This window comes from Myodes glareolus, chromosome 3 (assembly GCF_982192425.1).
Source record: "Myodes glareolus chromosome 3, mMyoGla1.1, whole genome shotgun sequence".
In the NCBI taxonomy this organism is placed as follows: domain Eukaryota; kingdom Metazoa; phylum Chordata; class Mammalia; order Rodentia; family Cricetidae; genus Myodes; species Myodes glareolus.
The window spans coordinates 7,897,187-7,920,929 of NC_142028.1; the positions used below are offsets into that span (position 1 = coordinate 7,897,187).

General features: G+C 44.7%; 1 protein-coding gene across 2 annotated transcripts in view; it reads left to right on the top strand.

Moving 5' to 3' along the window:
- Sox5 (SRY-box transcription factor 5) overlaps positions 1–23,743 on the top strand; it is a 982,978-nt gene that overhangs the window by 151,723 nt on the left and 807,512 nt on the right. For both annotated transcript variants that reach the window (XM_048432629.3, XM_048432630.3), the window contains exon 2: positions 22,565–22,644. The gene's annotated coding sequence lies outside the window, so the exon portion shown is untranslated. The remainder of the gene's footprint in view (positions 1–22,564; positions 22,645–23,743) is intronic.

The following is a 23,743-nucleotide window of genomic DNA, read 5'->3' on the forward strand; positions in this document are numbered from 1 at the left end:
GTGTAGAGGAAGGGCTCACAGGGGAAGATGTGTAGAGGAAGGGGTCACAGGTGCAGAGGTGTAGAGAAAGGGACCACAGGGGCAGAGGTGTAGAGGAAGGGCTCACGGGGGCAGAGGCGTAGAGGAAGGGCTCACGGGGGCAGAGGCGTAGAGGAAGGGGCCATAGAGGCAGAGGTGTAGAGGAAGGGGTCCTTAGAACTCTACAGTACCAACCCAGAGTTCAGCCTTACTCCAGTCAGCCCCCACAGCTTTCCTCAGAAGGAGTATTGCTTGCTGTCTGCTTCCAGGAACATCCTTTAGATACCCAGTTGCTGTGACTTCTCCAGCTCTACAACAATTTTAGATATTTACAAATTAATTTTCTGGACAGTTCTGTGTAGACAGAAGTTTCTGTCCCACTGGGTCCCACAGTCATTCAGTCCCAAATAAACACAGTAGCTTATATTAATTATAAATTGTTTGACCTATTAGTTCAGGCTATTAACTAGTTCTTACAACTTAAATTAACCCATAATTCTTGTCTGTGTTAGCCACGTGGCTTGGTACCTTTTATCAATGATGCTTTTTCATCTTGCTTCCTCTGTGTCTGGATGATGACTTCTCAGTCTTCCTTGTCCCAGAATTCTCCTCATCTGGTCGTCCTGTCTCTACTTCCTGCCTGGCTACTAGTCAATTTGTGTTTTACTGAACCAATATGAGGGACAAATCTTACAGTGTCCAAGAGCATTTTCTCACAGCACTGCCAACCACAGTCAACTTTCGGATCATTTATTTTGCCTAAGCCAAAAGCTTCAGTTAGTCCTCCCGACCGTCTAAGAACAGCCAGATCGGTTCCCAGCCCCTGGATCTACTGGGCATGGCATAAACTGAGGTCAGACATTTTGCTTTTGTATTTTGTTGTGAGTGTTCTGTCCTCATAGATCTGGGATTCTCACATAATTTTTCCTTTTGAAGCATGCGTATGATCTTAAATGTTTTTAAGCATTTATTTGATTATAAAATGGTATGAATCATTATAGAGGAATTTGAAAATACAAGCTAATAAGCTTGGCTCTGGGGAGGCTGAGGCAGGAGAATTCTGAGTTAAAGGACAGCTTGGGGAGGTTCTGGCTCAAATAAGAAAGAAAGAAAAGACAGGGGGAGAGAAAAGGAAGGAAAGGAGAGATGGAGAGAAAGAAAGAGAGGGAGGGAGAAGGAGGAAGGGATGGAGAGGGACACAGAGGAAAGGAGGGAGGTCTCTTAAGCTTGTAACTCAGTCCCACCTCCAAGAGCTTCCTCAGCATCCCAAACCAGCACAACCAGATGGAGGCCAGTCTTCTCTCACAGGAGCCTGGGGAGGGCACTGCACACTCAGAACACAGCACCAGCTACTTACATTAGGGCTGAAGAGGAGAATGTAGAGAGTGGTGGCGGGGTTAGTGCATCCCTGGGCTCTTCCCGGCCAGTCTCCAGAGAACTGTAGTTATCAGTGAACTCGTTGATGGGATTGGGAACACAGGTTTTTAGCTTGAAAGACCTGAAACACAAGTCCAGTTGTATTTCTTTTGGTTTCTGTGATAGTGGGATTGTTGCCTAATCCTTCTAGCCCCCATTGTATCAGTCCAGGTGTCGAGACAGATATGCGTGTTGCCTAGACTACAGTGGACAGCTCTCTAGTATGTCTTCGGAAAATCTTTATCAGAATCCTCTGTGTTATATTTGCCCTTTCTGCGGGGAGGAGGTTATACTGTGACATTCTATTCTACCGCAGAGCCAAATTCTGATTAAATTCCAACATAAAAGTGATAACATATTGAAAAATTTCCATGCATCGAGAGGCCTCTACTGTAATTCAGTTATCTTTTTATCCAAAAGTTTGATGAGCAGGTCTTGAGCTCAGAACTTTGGCAGGCTGTCTGGAAGCAAGGCTTCACCATCTAGGTCAATGTCTTGGTCTAAGTAAGGCAGTCACCAGCTAGGGCATACCTAGGAGTTACCACTTACCTATTTTCACAGGGTGACGACTCACGGAAAGTAAGTTATGCGTGAGACTGACACCTCTGAACACACAGAGAAAAGTTGTTGTTTGATTCCCAATAATGAAAACTGAGCTAGTGGGAAAAGATTGAATAACTACTAGAACAAACAACCTTGCTGGTGGTGGCATGACGTGCCCCTGCCCTCAGCACAGCAGCGTAGCTGGGTAGTGTCTCTCGTAGATTTTAATCTTGCTCTAATTTCATATGGTGGATATTTATTTTAGTTTTATCTGTGCTCTTAAGCGTAGCAAACTACACATAAAGCACACATCCACAGAGCACACAGATTTAGAATCTCCTTAAATATAATGTGGTGGTGGTTATATTTTTATACTAGTTTTGAAAATGCACGATTGTCTCGGCAATAACAAAGTGTGGATGGGCCACTTTTCATAACTGTATTTTGAATGTGTTTTAGCCGTTTGAGGACAGACTCTGTGGAAGCGTCACCAGCCAGCAAATGCTGAAAATTAATAATGAGAAAGGTTTGATGATTTAGGCATCTGACAAAAATGGTGAATTCTATTTCTCTCAGAGACAGGTGCTTGTTCTACGCTGTCAGTTCGCCAACATTTGTCATTGGTTTCAGTAGATTATTGGTGTAAATTTAAACTGAGCCTTGAAGATGTCCAGAAGTAATTCAATGATTGATAATAATTTAAAGTTCAAATCTCTTCCTGGAGTCTAGATGGAAAATCACAATGATTTTTTTAAAAATTTTATTTGTTGGAGGATTTTATACATTTTAACTGTATTCACCCCTAAATTAACCCCTCCCAGATTCTCTTAATGTCCTTGCCCTGGCCTTGTGTCCTTTTTTCATTTTAAATTTTATAACCATCTTCTTCAGTTTGTGCTGCCAATATACTTCTGGCTGTGGGGTCATTCATGGTAGAGCTAACAGGACCCATGCCCTTAAGGACAACAGACTCTCTTGTCCCAGAAGCCATCAACTGTCCAGAGCTCCTAAGTTGGGGTGGAGGCTCACAGATCCTTCCAATTCCATGCTGGAGTGTGGGCTGACTTACTTTGTGCAGGTAGCCATAGTGGCTGGGGCCTCATGAGGTACCGCTCAGTCGTATCCGGAAGATGCTGTTCTGCTCCTTCCCTCCCTGACCTCGGGCTGCTTCACTCTTTCTGTCTCTTCTGATGGTCCCTGAGCATTGCCTCACAGTGAGAGGGCTCTCCACAGTCACACAGTCTCTGTGCCTTGGCCAGCTCCGAGTTTCTACACCGAACACCATCCACCGTGCAAGGCTTCTCTGATTAGGGCCGAGAACTACACTAACCTATGGTGAAGAGAATTTAGAGAACAGGTTGATACTATGTCCATTTAGCAAAAATAATTGGAGCAGGCTCACTCCTGGTTCGGTCACTGATTATTTTTTAAATTCAAATTTCACATATGAAAATAGGTTAAGAAGTAATTTCCTTTTCAGCAGTGTTACTCATGGGGCAGATGAAAAAAAATTCCAGTATCAAGGATCAGAAAGTCTTGTTCGCGTGGCCCCCGCTTTATTAGGCCATCTTTTGACACACTGTGGCATGCACGTGATCCCCTTCATTGGATGTCATCCTTGGCACGATTAACTTTGTTTAGTTTGTTTAAACAAACAAAATCACATAGAGGGCCGTGCTTGCAGAATCATACCTTCATGCTTGTCTTTTCCAGACACTGAATGATCTAGAAAACAGACCACTGACAAGACTCCAATAAGGCAATGCGCTCATGTATACTGGCAAATCTATGTTTATATGTGTGCATGCGTGTATATACATACCTACACACATACATGAGCATCACCTAAGAAACGTAGCTTGATCAAGTAGCAGCATAGAGTAAACAAGTCATTCTTTGTCACCTCCATTGTAGAAACTTTTGCAGAACGCCACCATCTCCTTCCCATCTGAGAAATAATTGGTTTGTAATCATTGACTCACTGAGAGCCAGGGACCAGTAGCATTTGTCTATGGTCTGGCATGGCATGCTGCGTTCCAATAACCTGACACATACTACCTTGCTGTTCTTTATAACCGTGTGAACGAGGAACAGATAGTCCTGTATCTTCCCCGCATTCACACCCCTAAGAAATGTGTTGCAATTTTCTTTAAATCTTGGTAAACTTCATACGCCCCCTGTCCTTGCTAATATTTAGAATGCACCTTTTCCCCCAAGCTTTCTGGTGTTTTCAGAAGGATGGCTTGCCTACTTAGTCCTTAGTCTCGATACCCCATGAGCCAACTCATTTTTGTTTGTTTGTCTGTTCCGTAAGAACAATTTCAATGGTTGATCCTAGCAATGAAATAGCCTTCTCTTTTCCTGCTATGTCTGATGGGCACGCCGACTTTTCAAAAGTCGACTTGAAGCTTGGGGAAACAGGAGTCTGTACCTCTGAAACACTGAGTGGAATAGCGACGCCCGGATAGTGAATGTTCTCCAACACCGTTTGGTTATATTATCAAGGGTTTTGCCTATTCCGATAACAGTTGTCAAATTTACATGAGTTTGTGTTCAAATGTTTTATATGCAGCGTTTCGACATAGAACCAGCACACAGCAGTCCCCTCTTTCTCAACCTGAAAGATCACTTTTAACTCACCCTGAAGGAGTCTGGACTAAAGACTGGGGCTTGGAAGCTCCGTCGGCTCACACCTCTGTCTTTGGTTTTCAATCTAGTAGCAGGACACTACAGCCAGCAACAAAGGGCCTGAAGAATCAATATCTGGGTGGGGGTGGGAGGGCACTGTCACCCACCCTTTTAATTTGTCCCCTGATGTTTTTTTTTCCTAGTTTCTTTTCCTAGCTTTTTCCTGAGCTCGGAGAGGAGGGATGCTCTATCAAGCCCCGTGGCTACTTCCGCCACTGTGGATCTCAGCCGGTTAGTCTTTTACAGCTACACACATTCACACCTCATATATTTTGCTCTAAAACAGAACATCTGAGTTGATTCTGCGTTTGCAAAGACCTCAGAGAGATGGAAGATGGATTTCGTGTTGCCGTTTTTAGATGGGGCTGTAAATAGAATGGCAGCTGTCCTCGGATGCATTGCAGATATACGGTGCACACACTGAATAGAAGCAGATGAAAGATTGCCCCCAATTAATCTGCACAAAATTCGCATTTCAGCCGTATAAAATCTTAACCATAGCGTATTGTGTGTTTATTTATTCTACATACTCACAGATGAAATCTAACACTTTGAAGGTAACTCATAAAGAGAGGGAGAATTGCTACTCTCCTTCCTCACTAGGGTTCACGTGACCTGTGATAGTTTAGGTAAACATACTTCCCCCCTTTTAAATCTTACAAGTCTTTGAAATCCACATATGTGTATGAGTGATTAAGATTGGTTGGAGACCCTTCTTTGCGATGTGGGGGAGAGAGGGTGCTTCTGTAGGAACTATTTCTTGGGTGGACGAGACTGTAGTGGAAAAGTCACCGTTTGGGACAGAATGTGGCAGTTCCAGCACCAGGGGCTGGCACAAGTCTTCCATGGTTACTCCAGTTGAGAATTTCTAGAACAACCATTTCAGGTGCACCACGAAGAGGGTAGGCAGGGTTGGTACCCGATACTCCAGGAACTTTCCTCTGATGCTCCTGGGAAGATAACTTAGTGGGTGGTCCAGGACTTGTTCTGCACGTGTGAGAACCCGAATTCGGATCCCCAGCACCTCTGTAGCACAGCTGCTTACGAACACGCATGCCTGTAACCTCAGTGCTAGGGAGGCAGAGACAGAAACCCTTGGAACTGGCGAGGCAACTGGTCTTGCCACGTTGGTGAACCCCAGGTTGAGTTAAAGAGGCTTTTGCCTCAGAGGGAAAATGGGGAGGTGGCTAAGGAAGGCACACTGACACCCGGCTTCCACCTGCACATACACACTTATGTGCATACGTGTGTACCTGCAGGCCTCTGACCCCACATGGAGAAGAGGTGGCTTAGAAGTATTTGCATGTTACAATTAAGTTAGGCATTTAATCATTGTGTACGTGGTTAAAGGCAGTAATAGAGAAACAAAAACCCACTGCACTGAAGGATTTTGGGTCATAGGGTAAGGCTTCATGAAAGTGCTGATGAGAGACTGACTCTTGGGTATTTTGAGGCCTGAGTAAGATTTTTTGCTTAATGATAATGAGGGGAAGGGATCAAGACCATAAGTGGAAATAAGAGCATCTATGAAGATCCCGGCAAGAAACAACATGGCGGGAGGCACTGTGGGACGGGGTGCGTGAAGTACTCTGGGATCATCTTTCTCCTGTAACTTTCTGTGGGCTGTGGAGGAGGCTAGGAAAATGAAGTCAGTGATGGAGAGAATCTCAGTTTCATGACTATGATAGCTTGCTCCACTGTCAGAAATCCTGACTCTGGTTCTTTTCTACCTTGTGATCTTGAGCAATTTCCCAGACTTCCCAGACGCCATCTTCCTCATCGGTCACTGTGGGTGCTGATATTTTCTACAAAGCAGTTCATGGGCCAGCTGTGGTGGCCTGTGACTCCAAGCCTCGCCCTGGAAGAACGGAAGTAGGAGAGTGTAAGTGTGTCGGGGGAGCCAGGCTAGCACAGGGATTTTCAGACCAATGGGGTGACCTGGTGAGAACGCCTTTCAGAAAACAGGCGACTAAGCATGAGAAAACCCCTCACATGGCATGTGGCCACCAGTGTCTAACTGGGAAGAGTAGTTCACCGTTCACTTCTGTGTCTTTATCTGTGTCTTCTTGGCCACTGCCTGAGAGTGTCTCTCACGTGCACACCTTCCTTTGTTTGCACGGCGCCTACACCTAGAGCTCTAGAAAGAGAGACTAAGGAGTTGTGGGCCGGGGTTTGGAGAACTGGGCTGCAGTTCCCAGTGCACAGTGACTTCAAGTGTGCACTGCAGTTAATCCGTCTCTCAAAGAGAGGGCTGGGGGATGAAAGGCTCTGACTCACACCCTTATCAGTCACCCGTGCATCGCATGGGCAGCCAGCCCAGTGACACGTGTAGCTGAATTCCAGTAAGACGTTGACTAAACCAGATATTTTCTGCTCTGCTGAGATGTGATTTATAACACCTAAAGTCCATTTTAAAGAGCTGTGGTTGCCCATGTTTGCGGAAAATCGTCAAGTTCAGAGCGAGTACTGAAAAACTCATTAAACATGCAGACCTGCAACCTCCTGTTATCCCAGCATTCCAGAGACTGAGACAGGAGGATTGCCATGAGTTTGAGCCAACATAGTCTACATTGTGACCAACAGGCTAGTCTGAGTTGCAAAGGGAGACCTTGCCTCAAAACAGCAAACAGAATCAACAACCCTGCCCCCCCCCCCCCCCACATACACACCAAGAGTGAATGAACACGCAGGGTAGTGATTGGCTAGCTGTGAGCTCTTTTTCAGATCAGGAAGAGAACAGTGTAGGGTTCAGGGTGCTCACCAGTGGTGGTGCAATGTGAGGCTGTGATTGGCCACTCAACGGAAGCGTGAGAATGCTGTGGGTCAGATCGTCTCAAATGGGGCATATGAAACACACGTGCTGAGAACACTTTTTCTCTAAGTGTGGAGGAGTACACAGCCAGGAGAAGGTGCTGTTGGTAGCACCACAGGGTCAAGGACTGGTAACCCCAAATCCAAACCATAGATTCCAAGGACACAATCTAACTACTGTTTTCTTTCAACATTGATTTTCATATCATTTTGCAGTGCGAGTAGGTATTGCCCTGTGGTCCCTTAGTGTTTTCCTCTCTGTTCTGTCTCCCTGCTTTGTTTCCACCCGTTAATCTATAACCAGCCACTTACCACATGGGTTTGCTTGTAATTGAAACTGTAAAAGCCCGTGGCAGGTAACCCTATGGCTGGCAGATGGTCCCCCTGGTGTGTCAGCTGTCTCGGAGGCTCTCTCTCTCTCTCTCTCTCTCTCTCTCTCTCTCTTTCCTTTTTTGTAGTACAATATGGTCTGAGAGAGAGAGAGAGAGAGAGAGAGAGAGAGAAAGAGAAAATGAAACAAAAAAGATAAAACAACAACCCACAAAGAAAAAGGACTCAGATTCTATAATTCAAAAGTTAACAGAATGTATTTGCTAACACTTTCCAAGCTGCCTTCAGACCAAAATTCATGTACAGAAGCGTTTTCTGTGGAGCATGAACTGGAAGAGAGCGAGGGAGTGAGGGGGACTGGAGTGTGGGGAAGCGTGTGCAGGGTGTGACCACAGACTTTGCAAAGCTCAGCTTCGGGTTCCTCTTTTGTGGACTTAGTTTGAAGGGGTAGAGAGCTGAGGCAGACATCCCCTCCAGCTATTGGTTGGTTTAGCTCATTCTTATGGCTGCCCAAGGGGAAGAAATGCTTGTTCAAACAGCAACTATTCCATAAAAGCTAACAATTATGGCAAGGTGTTTCAAAAGGAAAATTACATTAAAGATGAATGAGGGCATATTGAAATAATTACATTTTAAGGTGTGTAACATTAAAAGATATTGAATAGAATATCGACTGTTTTGTGGAAATAGCAATAATGAGATTCCTGTCACCTAATCTTACAATAATTGGGTTATTATTATGCAAATGAAGGTGTGACTTTAAAAAAAAAATCCAGTAAGGGAGCCAGGCCTCCTTGAGGCAGCCCTTTCTGTGTTAGCTGGGCTGTCAGTTCTTAGACGGAAGACTCTCTTCTCAGTAACTCATTTGATGATTGGCTCTCCACTTACTCCATGGCATTTTTCAGCTGCCACAGGTAGCAGATTGGTGATTGGCTGTGGTGTGTGTGCGCGGGCCTGTGTTAGCTTTATGTGGAACTCCAAGGAATAATTAAATCGTATAATTATTGCCCACCGTCATTTCTCAAAAGAGCAGTGGAGCCCCTTCTCCTGCCAGGGATGCATGCTGAAACCCTTATCATTCCTCTGCACATGCTCTGTCCCTGCGCGTGGTACCGGGTGGTGACTGAATGTCCCTGGGACCAGCAGGTCATGCTGGGCTAGTAGACCTCCAAGGACACAGTTGCCCAACTATTGTGACTGGGTAGATGAGCCCATCGGTCATGCTCAGATCATTACCGTGCTTTGTTGGACTCCCATGGTACCCAGCATATGAAGAGCAATAGATGGGGCAATTATTCTATTGGTTCAGGACCCAGATAAATCTGTATGCTAGCAGGAAATGGTCTTTCTTGCCATTGAGAGCCCAGGCACTGGGCAAAGGGAATTGTGTTTCCTGGGAACATACCGCAGCTTCTGTAAAATGCTTGCATTAGGGAATGCCGTGTTTTCAAGCGGTGGTGTAGAAACTTGCTTTAGAAAGTCTCTGGTTTTCCTGTGTTGAAAAAAACGCCAGGACCAGGTGTTGGCTGCACTTTCCTGACATCTCATGATGGAGTTATTTTTTTTTATAGATCGAATACTCTAGATTAATCATGGCCAAGCAGTTTTGAGCAAAGCACAAAAGACAAATTTCACTCACCCAGTACTTTGGGTTCCAAGGATTAGGAGGTCAAGAAAATCTAAGCCTTATCAATTTATCTTTGGATCAACTGAGACTGGATAAATGTCAGGGCAGCTGCTTGGGCTTACGTCCTTCCATCACTTCCCCAGTAGGAGCAGGCTCCGAATGGCTGATGAGCACCACTGTCCCCTGTAGACAGATCTCTGCACCGTGTCCGCTGTGTTCTGTCTCGTGGACAGATCTCTGCACCGCGTCCACTGTGTTCTGTCTAGTGGGCAGATCTCTACACCGCTATCTGCTGTCGCTGTGTTCTGTCTAGTGGACAGATCTCTGAATCCACTTCTGTTTGTGTGATGAAAGGTTCTAGGACATGTTTGTTACTGGAAATAAAGGCTCAAATTTAGTCCACACTTTGCAAGAATTCCCAGTACTGAAGAGATGAATTCTGACTCATTGTTCTTTTACCAATCCCCCCAATTTGCTTGCCTCAAGAGATTAGGTCATTTAAAAAATATTTTTATATTGTTTTATTTTTTCATTGCATTTATTCACTATACATGGAACTGTAGAACATTTTCCCAGAAGGATACAGGGAATGAACTAAAATGAATTTTGTGGACAGAATTTTTGGAAGCTGAGAATTGCAGCATACAACATTGGTTAGAATGGTATTAACAGCCTGGGAATATCATTGGCAAAGCTTGGGTTTAGTTGGTTCTGCCGATCCGCATCCTGCTCTGCTAATGGGACACCAGCTCAGTTTCCTGGTTCTCATTTTTCTCTCCCTAGGGTTTGACCACATCAATCCTTATTTCCAGACCTCCCGGGCTAGGGAAAAGAGGCCCATGGGGCTGAACACTGGCAATGACTTATTTTCAACATTGCTTCTTGCATTTTGTCTATCCTGATTTCCCCTGCTCTGAAAACACTGAAAGGAGCTAGCTGTGGACTACACTGGTCGTGTTGAGCATCCTCTGAATGCATCTTCCATCCACCAAGGCTCCCTTGAAGCCTGAGATTGTTGACAAAGGTTTCCTGTCCTGCCTGGTTCCCGCAATCGTTAAGTCCCAAAGAAATCACACAGAGGTCTATATTAACTATAAACAGATTGGCCCATTAGCTCAGGCTTCTTATTTACTCTTATAATTTATATTAGCCCATTATTTTTGTCTATGCTAGCCACATGGCTCGGTACCTTTTTCATCAGGGCAGTCACATCTTGCTTCTTCTGTGTCTGGGCTGGGTCTCCAGAGGAATGGGCTTTTCTCTTTCCAGAATTCTCCTGTTCTCATTGACCCACCTCTACTACCTGTCTGGTTGTCCCACCTATACTTCCTGCCTGGCTACTGGCCAATCAGCATTTATTTAAAATATAATTGACAGAATACAGACTATCCCATGAGATAGGGATCACGGTGTGGAAAGAACCACAGGAGACCAGTGAGTGGTTCTCAGAAATGATAGCAGTCCCTCACTTGCCATGGGTTGGACTGTCTGGGCCTCTAGAGGCCTTGCCGTTCCTGAGTTGCACAGCACAGATAACCTTGACTAAGGTCATTGGGAGGCCAATGTTGACAGACCAGATCACAGTGATATTATCCACTGCAGCAGCTACCACCTGACAGTGTTGTCGGATGCTACAGGGGAGCAGCGGAGTGTCCCTAGGTTGGACAATAGCTATTTTGCAAACCAAAGGAACATTAGACTCCAGTCATTTCAGTAGGATTTATAAAGAAAAAAATCTAGTTTTAATATATTGAATAATCCATCATCTTTCTGTAAACAGCACAGTGCCTGGAAAGGTAGGTATTCAGCCACTGTAAAAACAAATTGGTATCTCATGTGACTTTTGTTGCTGCCAGATAACACCAGGATCTCATTTGGCCTGGAGCAGGGGACTGTCCTGCCACAAGTACCAGAGCATCAGGCTGTATCTTCCAGTGAGAGGCAGTGAAAATTACCAAAGAGGGTCCCATTCGAGCCAGCAAGGGTGCCGCTGAGGCCCACGTGGCAACACAGCATGCAGGGAAGCAAACTGGCTGAGGTTAGGCTAGATTTCTGTTACTATTGACAACCGAGAAACCCTTTTAAGGCTGGGAGACAGCTGTCAGTAAATTGCTTGCTGTACAGGCCTAAGGGTCTGGTTCAGATCTCCAGAACCTGGGAAGCTGTGCCACAGGTGGCAGCATGTGCCTGCAGCCTAGCGCTGGGGAGACGAAGGCAGGGAGATCCCTGGGGCTGAGCTCTATGTCCTGCGAAAGATGTCTCCAGAGAAAAGAAGGAGAGCAATGGAGGGAGACCCTGATGTTGGCCTCTGGCCTCCATGTGCACATGTGTATGTGCATACATTTGCACGTGTCAATGAACACACATAGAGAACTGGTTTTAATTGCCAATGATAGACATGTAATTTATGAGTACACAATCTTCTTCCTCCCTCCTTCCTCCTCCTCCTTCTCTTCCCCCTTCTCTTCTTCTTCCTTCCTTTCTTCCTCTTCTTCCTTCTCCCTTTCTCTTCTTCTTTTTTCCTCCTTCTCTTCTTCCTCCCCCTTTCTTCTTCCTTTTCCCTCTTTATCTTCTTCCTCCTCTCTCCTTCTCTTCTTCTACCCTTCTTTCCTCTTTTCTTTATTTTTTTACTTTTACCCCCTTTTGCTTTTGTATTGCAAATTAAAATGAAAATCTTAAGAACTAGAGAAAACAGTGGTATGCTCTGTGATTTATTCCTTGATGGACATTCTTATAAGCACCACCTAGATCGGGAAATACTTGATGAAGAGTTTCTGCAGGTTCTCCATGTGTCCCACCTACTCACAGCCCCATGTTTTTTCTGGATGAATCTTCCAAACATGGTATTTCATTATGCTTTATCATCCAATTATCTGTTTGTAGAATTGGAGGGTGGCATTTCTCATGGTGTGGCTTTTGGTGATTGGTGCATGGTGCATTCCTTTGTATCTTCTAAAATACCGCAGCTGGCTTCGGAGACTTGACCAAACATGCCTGCCTGATGCCTTTGTAGGACTTTAAGGGGCTCTGTGCCTCTTATTGAAGGGGAAGGTAATGCTCTCTGTCTCTCTGTGATGTCTACATTCACTGATGCTAATGTTTGCAACCATTAATTCATTAGGGTTGCAATGTGAAATGACCTAATTATAGCATCTTGGGTGTTATTTCTTACCTATGATCATTTTATGAAAAGACACTTGCCAGTCAAGAACTCAAGTACCAACTTCTATAGTTCATATAGAAAAGGCAGAATTATAAAATTACTGTGTCCTGTATTTTTACATTTTATTTTATTATTTTTATTTTATGTGTAAGAGTGTTTTGTCTGCTTGTATATGCATCTCTGGATGTGTGCATACAGTACCCACAGAAGTCAGGAGAGTGCATTGGAGCCCCTGAAACTGGACTTACAGACAGTTGGAAGCCTCCATGTGGGTGCCAGGAATCGAATCCAGTTGCTGTGTACTCTTGACTATCAGGCCATCTCTCCAGACCTGTTAAGTCTTCTTACATGCCCTCGTGTCAACATGACTGACTGGTGTCTTGTTCTCTTAAAGAATTGACTGACATCCAATGGTTGCCATTGGATTCATGAGTGTCCTCACAGTTGATGGGATCACCACAATTGTAATTCTTTGTCTTTGAAAGCCACACTGTCTCAGCTACCCTCACTGGAGAATTCCAAGTTCTTTGCTATGACTGTAGTATCCAGCTTATCCGAATGTCTTCATTAAACTTATGTGGAGTCTGCCCCGTTGATTTCTCTAGGATTCTGTTGCGTGTGCACATTTTCTGTGCTCGTTGGCACTGTTTGTTTGATCATTATCCAAGGACCTAAACAGAAAGACTTACTTGATGAGCGTAAGAACTATTAGCTCCAGTACTCAAGTGATAATTTGTGACTGACAGATTTTATATCAAAACACAAATTACATATTGTTCTGGTTTATAAGAAGCCTATCAAAGGTTTTTCTAATACCTTCAGAAAAGAACAGTTCTGGCCTGGGAAAGTCCCATCTTCTATGTTTGGGCCGCAGTATAAATATTTGAAATATTCCTGACCTCAATCTTTCCTTGCCTTATTATAGCAAGATGTTTCTCTACTGCATATAGTTGGTCCCACTGGGATTACTCATAATAAAACGTGTGTGTGTGTGTGTGTGCTTGCTGTGTATGAGGACCACCTTGGATATCATTCTCAGGAATGCCATCTGCCTCTTTGAGTCAGGGTTTCTCATTGGTCTGGTGCACTGGCTGCCCACCCAGCCCCAGGGAACATCCTGTCTCTGCCTCCCTAGTCTAGTGATTACTTAACAATGACGCTGATATCAAAGACGGGCTTTGCTTGTGAGGGGGTGGTGTCATGCAGTGATATAAAGCTAATGTCACCCAGCAAAGCAATGCAGCACCCTACTCCATAGTCGCTGTAGACCCCTGGGACATATTACTGTTTTGTTAGACCTCATTAGACTCATTGGGATGTGTTTTTTTAGAAACTATCTTTTTTTTTTCTTAAAGAGAATGACTAGTTCATTATTCATTGGGAGGAAGAAGGCTATCTATGGTTTCGGTTTGACAGTGTGGAGTGAGAAAGAGACCATCCCTTCCACACTTTCTACATTAGGGAAATGTCTCCACTGTAGGTGCTGCTTTTCTTATTGCTATGATAAACACCTGACACAAATGACTTCAGGAGAGAAGGGTTTATTTCGGCTCACAGTTTGAGGATGCTGTCCACCATGGAGAGAAAGGCTCAGGTAAAAGCAGCTCCTGTTGTGACAGCCAGAGTGTGAGGGGGCTGGTCACACTGCACCCACAGTCAGTGACAGCCGGAGTGTGAGGGGGCTGGTCACACTGCACCCACAGTCAGTGACAACCGGAGTGTGAGGGGGCTGGTCACACTGCACCCACAGTCAGTGACAACCGGAGTGTGAGGGGGCTGGTCACACTGCACCCACAGTCAGTGACAGACGGAGTGTGAGGGGGCTGGTCACACTGCACCCACAATCGGGAAGCAGTGAGAAATGAGTGCTGGTCCTCATCTCACTTTCTTTTTCTCTTTCAGTCTAAGATTCCAGTCATACGATGGTGCTTCCCACACTCAGGGTAGGCTTGCCTTTCTCTGTCAACAGCTTCTGGAAACACTCGTACACAAACATACCCAGAGGTCTATCTCCTAGGCGACTCTAAATCTGAACAGTCAACTCACAGCAAAGCTCATACATTCCTTTGGTCCACAATGTTCTGTTCCTCTATATCCAAGCCTTGCTTTCAAGGGAATTCTATTTATAGTTTGCCTTTGGCCCAGGGACAACAACTAGTCAGTTGCAAGGACTATGGCGTCACCATAGTTTCCTTGAATTTAGTGGTTTCACCCAACAGTTTGGAGTTGGTCCCTCTCACTGTGTAGGTCTTACAGGCGGAGAATGGCATACAAGCGAGCGAAGCCCAGGTGTCCAGTACCTCCTGCCTTCACTCGCCTGTGTCTGTGTGTATCCCTTTCATTGTACTGCAGGATGTGAGGGAGAACTGATCGAGAACAATCGAGAGAAGGAAAGGGAGCCTCACGTGGCACAAGGTGTCTCAGAATGCCTGAGGTGGCTGAAATAGCTTTGAAACTGTTCTGAGTTTTATTTTTTTTTATTTTAAGTTTCACTGTGTCTGAATGACTCGGACAACCCTGGCACTCCTTTATGCCTCTAAATGAACTCTGTGACAGCTAATTTGTCCAAAACATGGCTAAACTTGTCTTTCAGGCATGCTGTGCACCAGGAGTCTTATTGTGATGGCTCCCCATGCTCCTTACCCCTCCAGGCTGGAGAAGGCCTTGAGTCCGGCCTCCACTGCCTGCCATTTTCCTAGACCTACATCACTGTCTGCCTTTCTTTTCAGTTTTTCATACCTTTCTCCTTTCCTTAAAACCCACACCATCAGCTCTTTTTCTCATCTCTGTGACCAAAGACCTGGCAATCACGGAGGAAAATGTGTGAGATTTGCAGTGAGTTGAGTTGGCTTTCAAGATTCCAAGTCACCCAGAAGACACATTTCTGGGTGTGTCTGTGTGTGAGTGTTTCTAGCGGGATTCACTGAGTATGGGCAGCACCATCCTATGGGGCTGGGAGCTTAGACTGAATCAGAAAGTGAGTTGAACCCTAGCGTTCACGTCTTGCATCTTTCTAACCGTGGGTGTGATGGAACAGACATCTCACACTTGGGCTGTCGCAGTGGGATCCTCTCTTTCCAGGCCTTTCCCTCCATGATGAACTTAAGGGATGAGGGTTTTGTTTCAATGTGCAGCTTCATGGTAAGTGAAATGTGAAAGGGGCGGGACTCATTTTGTGTCACTGGCGACTTGGGATGTGATCTGTGTGTCTGGATTGGGACGTAAAGAATTACCACTAGAAACAAGGCTGTCGGAAACCCAATAAGCTTCACCCCTACAGCCTTTGGTCTGCCAGCTGGGCCCCATGTCCAAAACTATCCGCTGACCTCCCCAGACAGCCCCATAGCTGGGACACAAGTGTCAAACACAGCACCGGAGGGGACACTACACCAGCTAGTGTACTGTCTCTGTGAAGTCTGTCATTGGCCATCTCTGCCCTGGGATCCTTCCTGCCATTTTCCTCTGAAGATATTGGCTTGTGTTCTCTGTTCACTTCATTTCAATCAATGTGGCGGCTTTTGCGGCATCTTTGACTTTATGCCTTTGAGCTGTTGCTAACAGCTTGTACCATTGATTGTCATCTTCTTGAAGGGAGACCTTTGATATCTTAAGAAGTCCCATGAAAAAGTATCTGCTCTCCATGTCACCAACTCAACAAGGGAAGGACTTGAGATTTTGTCGCTTGTTAGACTCAAAGCTCCCGTTTATTAAGTGTCGGCTGTAAGTCTGATGCGGGAACTTGTGCCTGCAGCTGTTAGCTCAGCTCTCCACACGCATCCTCAGAGCCACCCTCTGCTTGGTTGCACAAAAACCTGTCTCAGAATAGCTGAGGTAAGGAATGGGACTACGTGGCAATACTAGAGACACCACCAGGACCTCATTGCTAGCCCATCTCTCCCTCCGCTCTATATCTTATCTCTCTTGCCAGCTTCCTTAGGTTTAATATTAGGCAGAATCTCTCTGCAAGATCTGCAGCTTCACATCTAAATAGTTCTTCGAGGAAGAGAAAGTGGAGGCTGAGGGATCATTGATTTTTAAGATCTAACAATGTTTGGGTGAGGGCGAACACAGTTCGTGGCTTCCTTCAGCTTGGCTGCATGTGTGCTACGTTCTGAGCTGTCATCCTTGGAGCCTAAAGGGATTCAGGCCAACTCTCTACTTCAAACTCTGTCAGTCTGATGCTTGACAGGCCTGACTGTCCAATGGGAAGCTTACACTGTTTAGCTATGGACAGGTTTTGGCTCTACAGGTGGAATCATGTGGCCAGCATTCTTCATGTGGTCAGCATGTGTACTAACATTGGTACCAGTTTCTATACACTTTAGTGTTCCTGCAAGCCATGTTTGAATGCCAACACTCATGAATCATATCTACCATATCGGCCTCTTCCTGGCATTCAGTGCTTCTGCTTCATTTAATCTCTTATTTTCTACCATCTCAGTAGTTGACCCGTTAACTTAAGTGACTATATCTTTGTTGAGTGACTGGACTTCCTTACCTAGGGCTATGATCCAGGCACCAAGGCGCCTTACCCAGTTCTTGGCACTTGAATGTTTTCATAGCCCCGATAGATTCAGAGAAGCCACACTCTGTGGGATGATTTATGACTCTCCTCCACCAGTTCAGAGATTAGAAAGCACACAGACTGGCCAGGGAAACTGCCCTTCATTGCCTATGCAGGTGCCTGGGTAGAAGTTGGAGACTGTGACTGTGTGACCTGGAAGAATCCAGGATCTCCCAGAAGTGAGTTGCACGTCTTCCATGGAGAGCCCATGCCAGGCCATACTGAGCTGTGTACCCTAATGACCTGGCTCTCAGAGCACAGAGATGAAAGTAAGATGAGGTTGTTATCTCTGAAGCGTCCTGAGATGCAGGGCTTGCTCTACTCTTGCTCGGGCCTGCAGCAAACCCTGACATTCAGGTTCTTTCCGCCCCCTCAAAACCAGGGGGGGACCACCCACTGTCTCACAGTACTCGGGTCCTCCCCTTTCAGAATTCCAGATGCCCAAGATGAGCTTTCTATAAATGTTTACATTGTATTCCGGGTCCGATTTTTTAAGTCTATGGACATAGAAAGCCATGCCTTTCTATAACGTCATCCTCTAGACCTCTGGACATTGTCCCGCCTTTCCGTCTTCTTCTGCTAATGATTTTAGCATCTTTGAAGTGCTCGGATCAGAGCTTCTTCCCTAGTAAGTTTAATGACTTTGTTTTCTGTTTCATCTAACAAAGAACGTTGCAGGCGTTGCTCAACAATATATTTAATTTGACTTAGTGTTCATACAAGTGTTGAGACTGTCTGCGAGACTAATACTAGCACTGGAAATCGCATCTTATTCACAGACGGGGCTTGGGTTCTGCTGTTTCTGTGTCCAGTTTGTGCTGGGAACCCTCGGCATGAAGCAGAGTTTGCCAGCCGAGCTCTCGGATTGGTATGTTGGTCCTATATCTTTATCCTTTCCGCCTTCTCTGTTGTTTTTCCATTCACTTTGTGTGTGTGTATGTGTGTGCAGGAGTGCATTTCTGTATGTGTGCATGTGTACATGTGTGTGTGTGTGCATGCATAGGTGTGTGCGTGCATGTGTGTGTATGTTTGTGTATGCATGTGCATGCGTGTTCTTCTATCCTTGCATGTGTGGAAGCCTGAGCTGGTGCCGAGTGTCCTCCTGTATTATATGTCACCTTGTTTTTGAGACTGAGTCTCTCCCTGATCCAGGTGCTTATTTACCACTGGCTGGCCAGCAGAGGCCCCAGGATGTCCCTGACTCTTCCGTGCCCCCTGTGCTGGCATTACAGATGTGTTCCATGGGTGCTAAGGGCTCATGCTTGCAAAGCAAACATTTTATCCATGGACCCACTGCCTTAGCCCCTAATCCTTAACAAAACGCTTAGGAGTTGACCTGGGCTTTCCTTTTGATTTAGAATATAGAATTTGATGTTTTCCTAGAGGTTTTTCTGTTACCAGGAACAATGGATTTGTGCGCTAAAAGCCATTAGAATATGTTATGGTGTCTAAGTCAACTAGCTGCCTGTGGTAGTTTCCCTTGGTCCATTGCAGTATGGTGGCTGGAAAGGAGACAGACTGTGGTCCATTAACACTGAAAGAAATGGATTAGTAGCCTGTTTTCTCAAGACCAGTTTACAGTGTTGAAGAAACCGAGTCTGCCCTCCCTACTGGCTTTTTACGTAGTGAAGTCCCATCTCACCTCTAGTCTGTGACAGTTGGCAGAGGGAATATCACGCTTCTTACTGAGCAGGGGACATACCCAGCTAACTGATGAGACATGGAGTGAGCTTTCATCAGCTGTTTTGATGGTCTTTGGTGTCGCAGTTGGGCCTTTCTGGTCTTTCTATTTCTTACCCCAACCCCAGGAGACCAAAAAGAAGAAAAAAGGAAGAAATATAATTTGTATCTGCTGTTGAATTGCTTCTAGGATAGTTACTTGGAGAGTGCTGGGAATGCCGGGAGAAAGCTGGAGAGGAAAGACCTAGGGAACGGTGGTAGGGACGGGGGTTTAGGAGGTGCACGGTAGCAGCCCAGTGCTGGGCATGGTGTTCTATGTTATGCAGGGTTCTTTTGATAAAAGCATCGAGGACCACAGCAGTCCTGTGTAGTTCCTGTGCTGGGTAGGGGCAGCTGTGCACCTTCAGCTCCACCCAGGTGCTTCAGTGGGGTATGCCAGCTGTACGTAGCCTTCCAGTTTCCTTCCCATTCCCAGACTTCCCTACTGGAATTCTGAGAACCTGGGCTGTTTTCCTGTTCCTGGGAAAACAGATATTTGTCACCACAGTCCCTGTTAGATGAGGGGACAGCTCTAGGCTCTATCTCTCTGTGATGCTGCATGGAACTGTCATAGCACACTGGTCTGGAACACAAGGGGCATTCGCACACCCAACCCTTTGGGGACAGCATTGCAAGGACCCATGTTAGCTTGTGAACCATATTTTTCCCATGAGAAAACAATGTACGCTCGTGACTGGGATCTTAGCAGGTGAACGCTGACATTTTTCCTGGTGTGAACTGAGTATTTGTTCATATTTAGACAGTATCTAGGTGGAGGTAATTTAGGCATCTCATCAGATATAAAGCTATGCTAAAACCAGGAATAGCTCATTATAGATTCACAGATCTGTATGTGTGTGTTCAGGGATGAAAATAATACCAGGATATATTTCAGAGGAAAGAGATGAGTGGAAATAAGAAAAAAAAAATCCTAATGGATTTGAGCCCAAGTAAATGAAACTCTATTATTTAATTATAGTATCCGACTGTGAATATAAATGGAAGATGAGCAAGAATTTTTCCCCTGCTTGGATCAGAGAAGATTTCATGACTAAAAGGGAAAGTCTGTCACTCAGAGCTCTACACTAGAGGTCTGATTCTTCCTAGAGTGAATCAGGGAACAGAGGAAATGTTTTGGGAATTGAGGACAGTGTCTTTTGCACACATTCAAGGTTTTTATATCTAAAATGAGTAAAACTGTCCACTGGAATAAAGGTCCTGTCCATCCAATTTCCAATTCTGCGGTTGCCTGGATAGATGGGGAAATAGCTCACCTGTCCAGAGGACATAGACTCACAATCTTGTTTTTGAAAGCTTCCCGGGCTCATGTCTGAAGTATTGATGATCAGGCCATCTATTTGTCATCTATTGCTACTCTTGGCAAGTGGGTGCATTTCAGCCCTGGTTTCCTGGTTCTGTTCCAATGCAGATGACTGGGGGTAGTCCATCTGCCGTGTTCTTATTTTGCCTCCCTTAAGGAAATGAAGTGTGATTGAATGCCAAGCAGACTGCTAACACACTGGAGAGAAAAGTTAATATTTTTTCCTCTCTCAGTGTAGCTCAGTACCATCAGACCCTGGTTCTAGCTCAGCCCTACAGTTGACTCATCTTGACCTTGGGACGTTAGCTTTATAGTCTCCAATTGATTGTTGATAAGGGTAACTGTTAAGCCTCCTCATATGCCTAGCAGGCTATCGGTTGTTGATAGTTCAAGGCATGATAAACAGACTATGTGGAAATTTTTGTTTAGATTTTCAAAGACTTTTTGAGACTTGATGATCCTAGTCTCTTTTAAAAACTGCCTAAGTGGTATAGAGCAAATGATAGATACCTTGATGTTTTGAACCAGTTAGAATTTTTACCCTTCATTTCTGTCATCTGTCTTGGGAGTGTAGATTTGTGCTTTTGTTCTATATGGTAGAAAGTAGGATAGCATTATACATAGTTACATTTGTCTAGACATTTGGATTCTTCATTTACCACCTCTACCAGTTTTCAGAATTATTCGATAGAGCATATCTCATTGACTCATGCCATACTTCATTCAAATTGGTAAAATGCTGAGATCAGCTTAGCATGATGTTATATATCTATAGTATTATCTGCCTAGAGAAACCACTAGGGAGGAAACGAGTGGCTAAAAAAGCCCCACAATTTATGAGCATTAAAATGAAGTCAAAACTGAGAAATAAAAATTGAAGGCAGGAAGGAAACAGAAGTGAGAAATCAAGCAGGAAGTGAAGAAAAACGCAAATTTAAAGTAATATACACATTAAATGTAAATGGTCTAAACACAACAATTAAAATATAAATTGCCAGACCACAAAACAGGATCAAAGTGAATCTATGTGTAAGAAACTGTTCATTTGGGTGTGGTGGTCCACACCCTTAATCCCAGTGTCCAGGAAGGCAGAGGCACGAGGATTGCTATGGGTTCAAAGTCAGCCTGGGCTCAATAGGTCAGCTGCTGGGTCAGCAAAGTGCATATTCTAAAACCTTGTCTATAGAACAAAGAGAACAATACAAAAACAACTGTTGAATCGAATAATATGTGCAGGTTGGAAAACAAATGGATGAAAAGTTGTATCACAAAAATTAGTGGGAAATGAGAGTCATTGAATGAACACAAAAGCAATAATCTTCAAAGCAAATTAAAGCACTGGTTTAGAGGGTGACATATGTTATAATGTTTTCAGGCAATCCCGAAAGCCTGTGTGCTGAGTAGTAGCTGAAAGGCAAGAAAAATGGAAAAATGAGAAAATCGGAAAGAAAATAGCCAGGCCCACCATGATAATGGAAGAGGACAATAACCTGTCCAGAATCAACTTGCCCACTGCCTCTTTCTCTCCCGACCTGTTTTGTGTAGGCTTTTGTTGGACATGCTTGTCAGTTCTAACCACAGGGCCTTTGTTCCTGTTGTCCCCTGTCTAGAGAGCAGCCCCCTCTGCCTGGCTCATTCACTTTGGTCAATCCTCCATCACCTCACTAAAGACGTCTGTCAACTTTCCAGCAGAAGAGATGTTCCCATCAAGATCTGTCCCTTTCCTCTGTTTATTTTTCTTCTCTCACCAGAAACAGATGTGAAAGTCTGAAACATTCAGCATCTTAGGTACATATTCAGTGCTTTTCTCCTTTAATGCCCACAAATCTCCATTATGAAGCGATGCAGGAGGGGTGCAGTCCATCCTCACTGAGAAGGCAGCATCAGGATTGTGGTTGTTGGTCACATTGTATCGGCCATCCAGAATCAGCAGACGGGAAGTAGGTCTGGGCTAAAATACTTCAAGGTCCATTCCCATTGACCTGCTCTCTCCAGAGAAGCTCCACAACCTTCCAACTGGGCACTATGAGCTGGGGACCAAGTGTCCAAACATATAAGCCTGTGGGGCACATTCCATACATAAACCACAGTAGACAGGAACTTCAAAATCCCCCTGTAAGCTTCTCTGTCCTGTGTTTTCTTTTACTTGGAGCATTTTGTTTGAAAGAAACAATGCAATTGTTGAAAATAAGCAATGTGATCTCTGTATTTTTCCCTTTTATTGAGGACTCTATGCATGTAGGTTTTTCAGTGTATTGCTCTGCCACGTGCAACAGCATTTATCTAAACACATAAGTTTTCACAGCCTTAACACTGTCTTTGTAGAACATGACTCTAAAGAATCTTACTCTAATTCTCTTCCAGATACTCTAACCTGCTGCGGTGTCAAGATCTACTTCCGGAGGATTCTTAGAAGTCTTGGACAAGCCTCCCACATGTGGCAGGTACCACTTCTTTATGAATCCATGGAAATCTTCCATTAGTCATAGAAGGAGTGATGTGGGTGTGTCTAAGTTCCCAGTGAGGCTGTTAGGACTTGAGTTCTCGAGGCATGAACCTCTAGCTTTGTGGCTGTTAGCTCCATTGTTTTTAGCCATGCTCCCACCCCTGGCTGAGCGTGTGTGAATTATTGCTCAGTGGCACCTTTATTGGTCATCTCTCTGTTGTCTTCTTCCTTCTCTTCTTTCTCCTTCCCCTCCATCATTTTTGCAGTGTTTCGGTGGAACTCAGGGCCCCATACATTCTAAGACACTAGGCAAGTGTTAGTCACTGAGTTGTATCCCCAGCCACACACTATGATCTACTTTCAAGAGACTTCTGCTTGTCTCTTATACGTTCCATGTGCATCTTGGGACCATCTGTTAATCATGATGACTGGAAGAAATCCTGTGAGGTGGCATTAAGCAGCCTGACCTTTGAACTGTCACCCTGAAGCACAGTGCTTGCTCCATGGCTCCTGTATTCTATGACACAGTTAGACCATGCCATCTTGCTGTGTTGTTAGATCAATTCTAAGATCTGAACTTCACCCTCCCCAGTGAGTTCTCTCCTTCCTTTATTTCGTCATAACAGTTTCACCCTGTAGCATATTTTGAACAAGCCCAACATGGAAATTGTCTTAGATCAGGTTACCGTGGCTGTGATAAAACACCATAACCCAAGCAACTGGGAAGGAAAAGGTTAATTCAGCTTATATTTCCACATCACAGTTAATCACCAAAGGAAGTAGGCCAGGAACTCAAGCAGGGATGGAACCTGTAGAAGGTGCAATTTAGAGACCATGAAGGCGTGTTGCTTACTGGCTTGTTCAGACTAATTTCTTTTTTAAAAAAAAAAATTATTTATTTATTATGTATACAATATTCTGTCTGTGTGTATGCTTGCAGGCCAGAAGAGGGCACCAGACTTCATTACAGATGGTTGTGAGCCACTATGTGGTTGCTGGGAATTGAACTCAGGACCTTTAGAAGAGCAGGCAATGCTCTTAACCACTGAGCCATCTCTCAGCACCCCCCAGACTAATTTCTAATAGAATCTAGGACC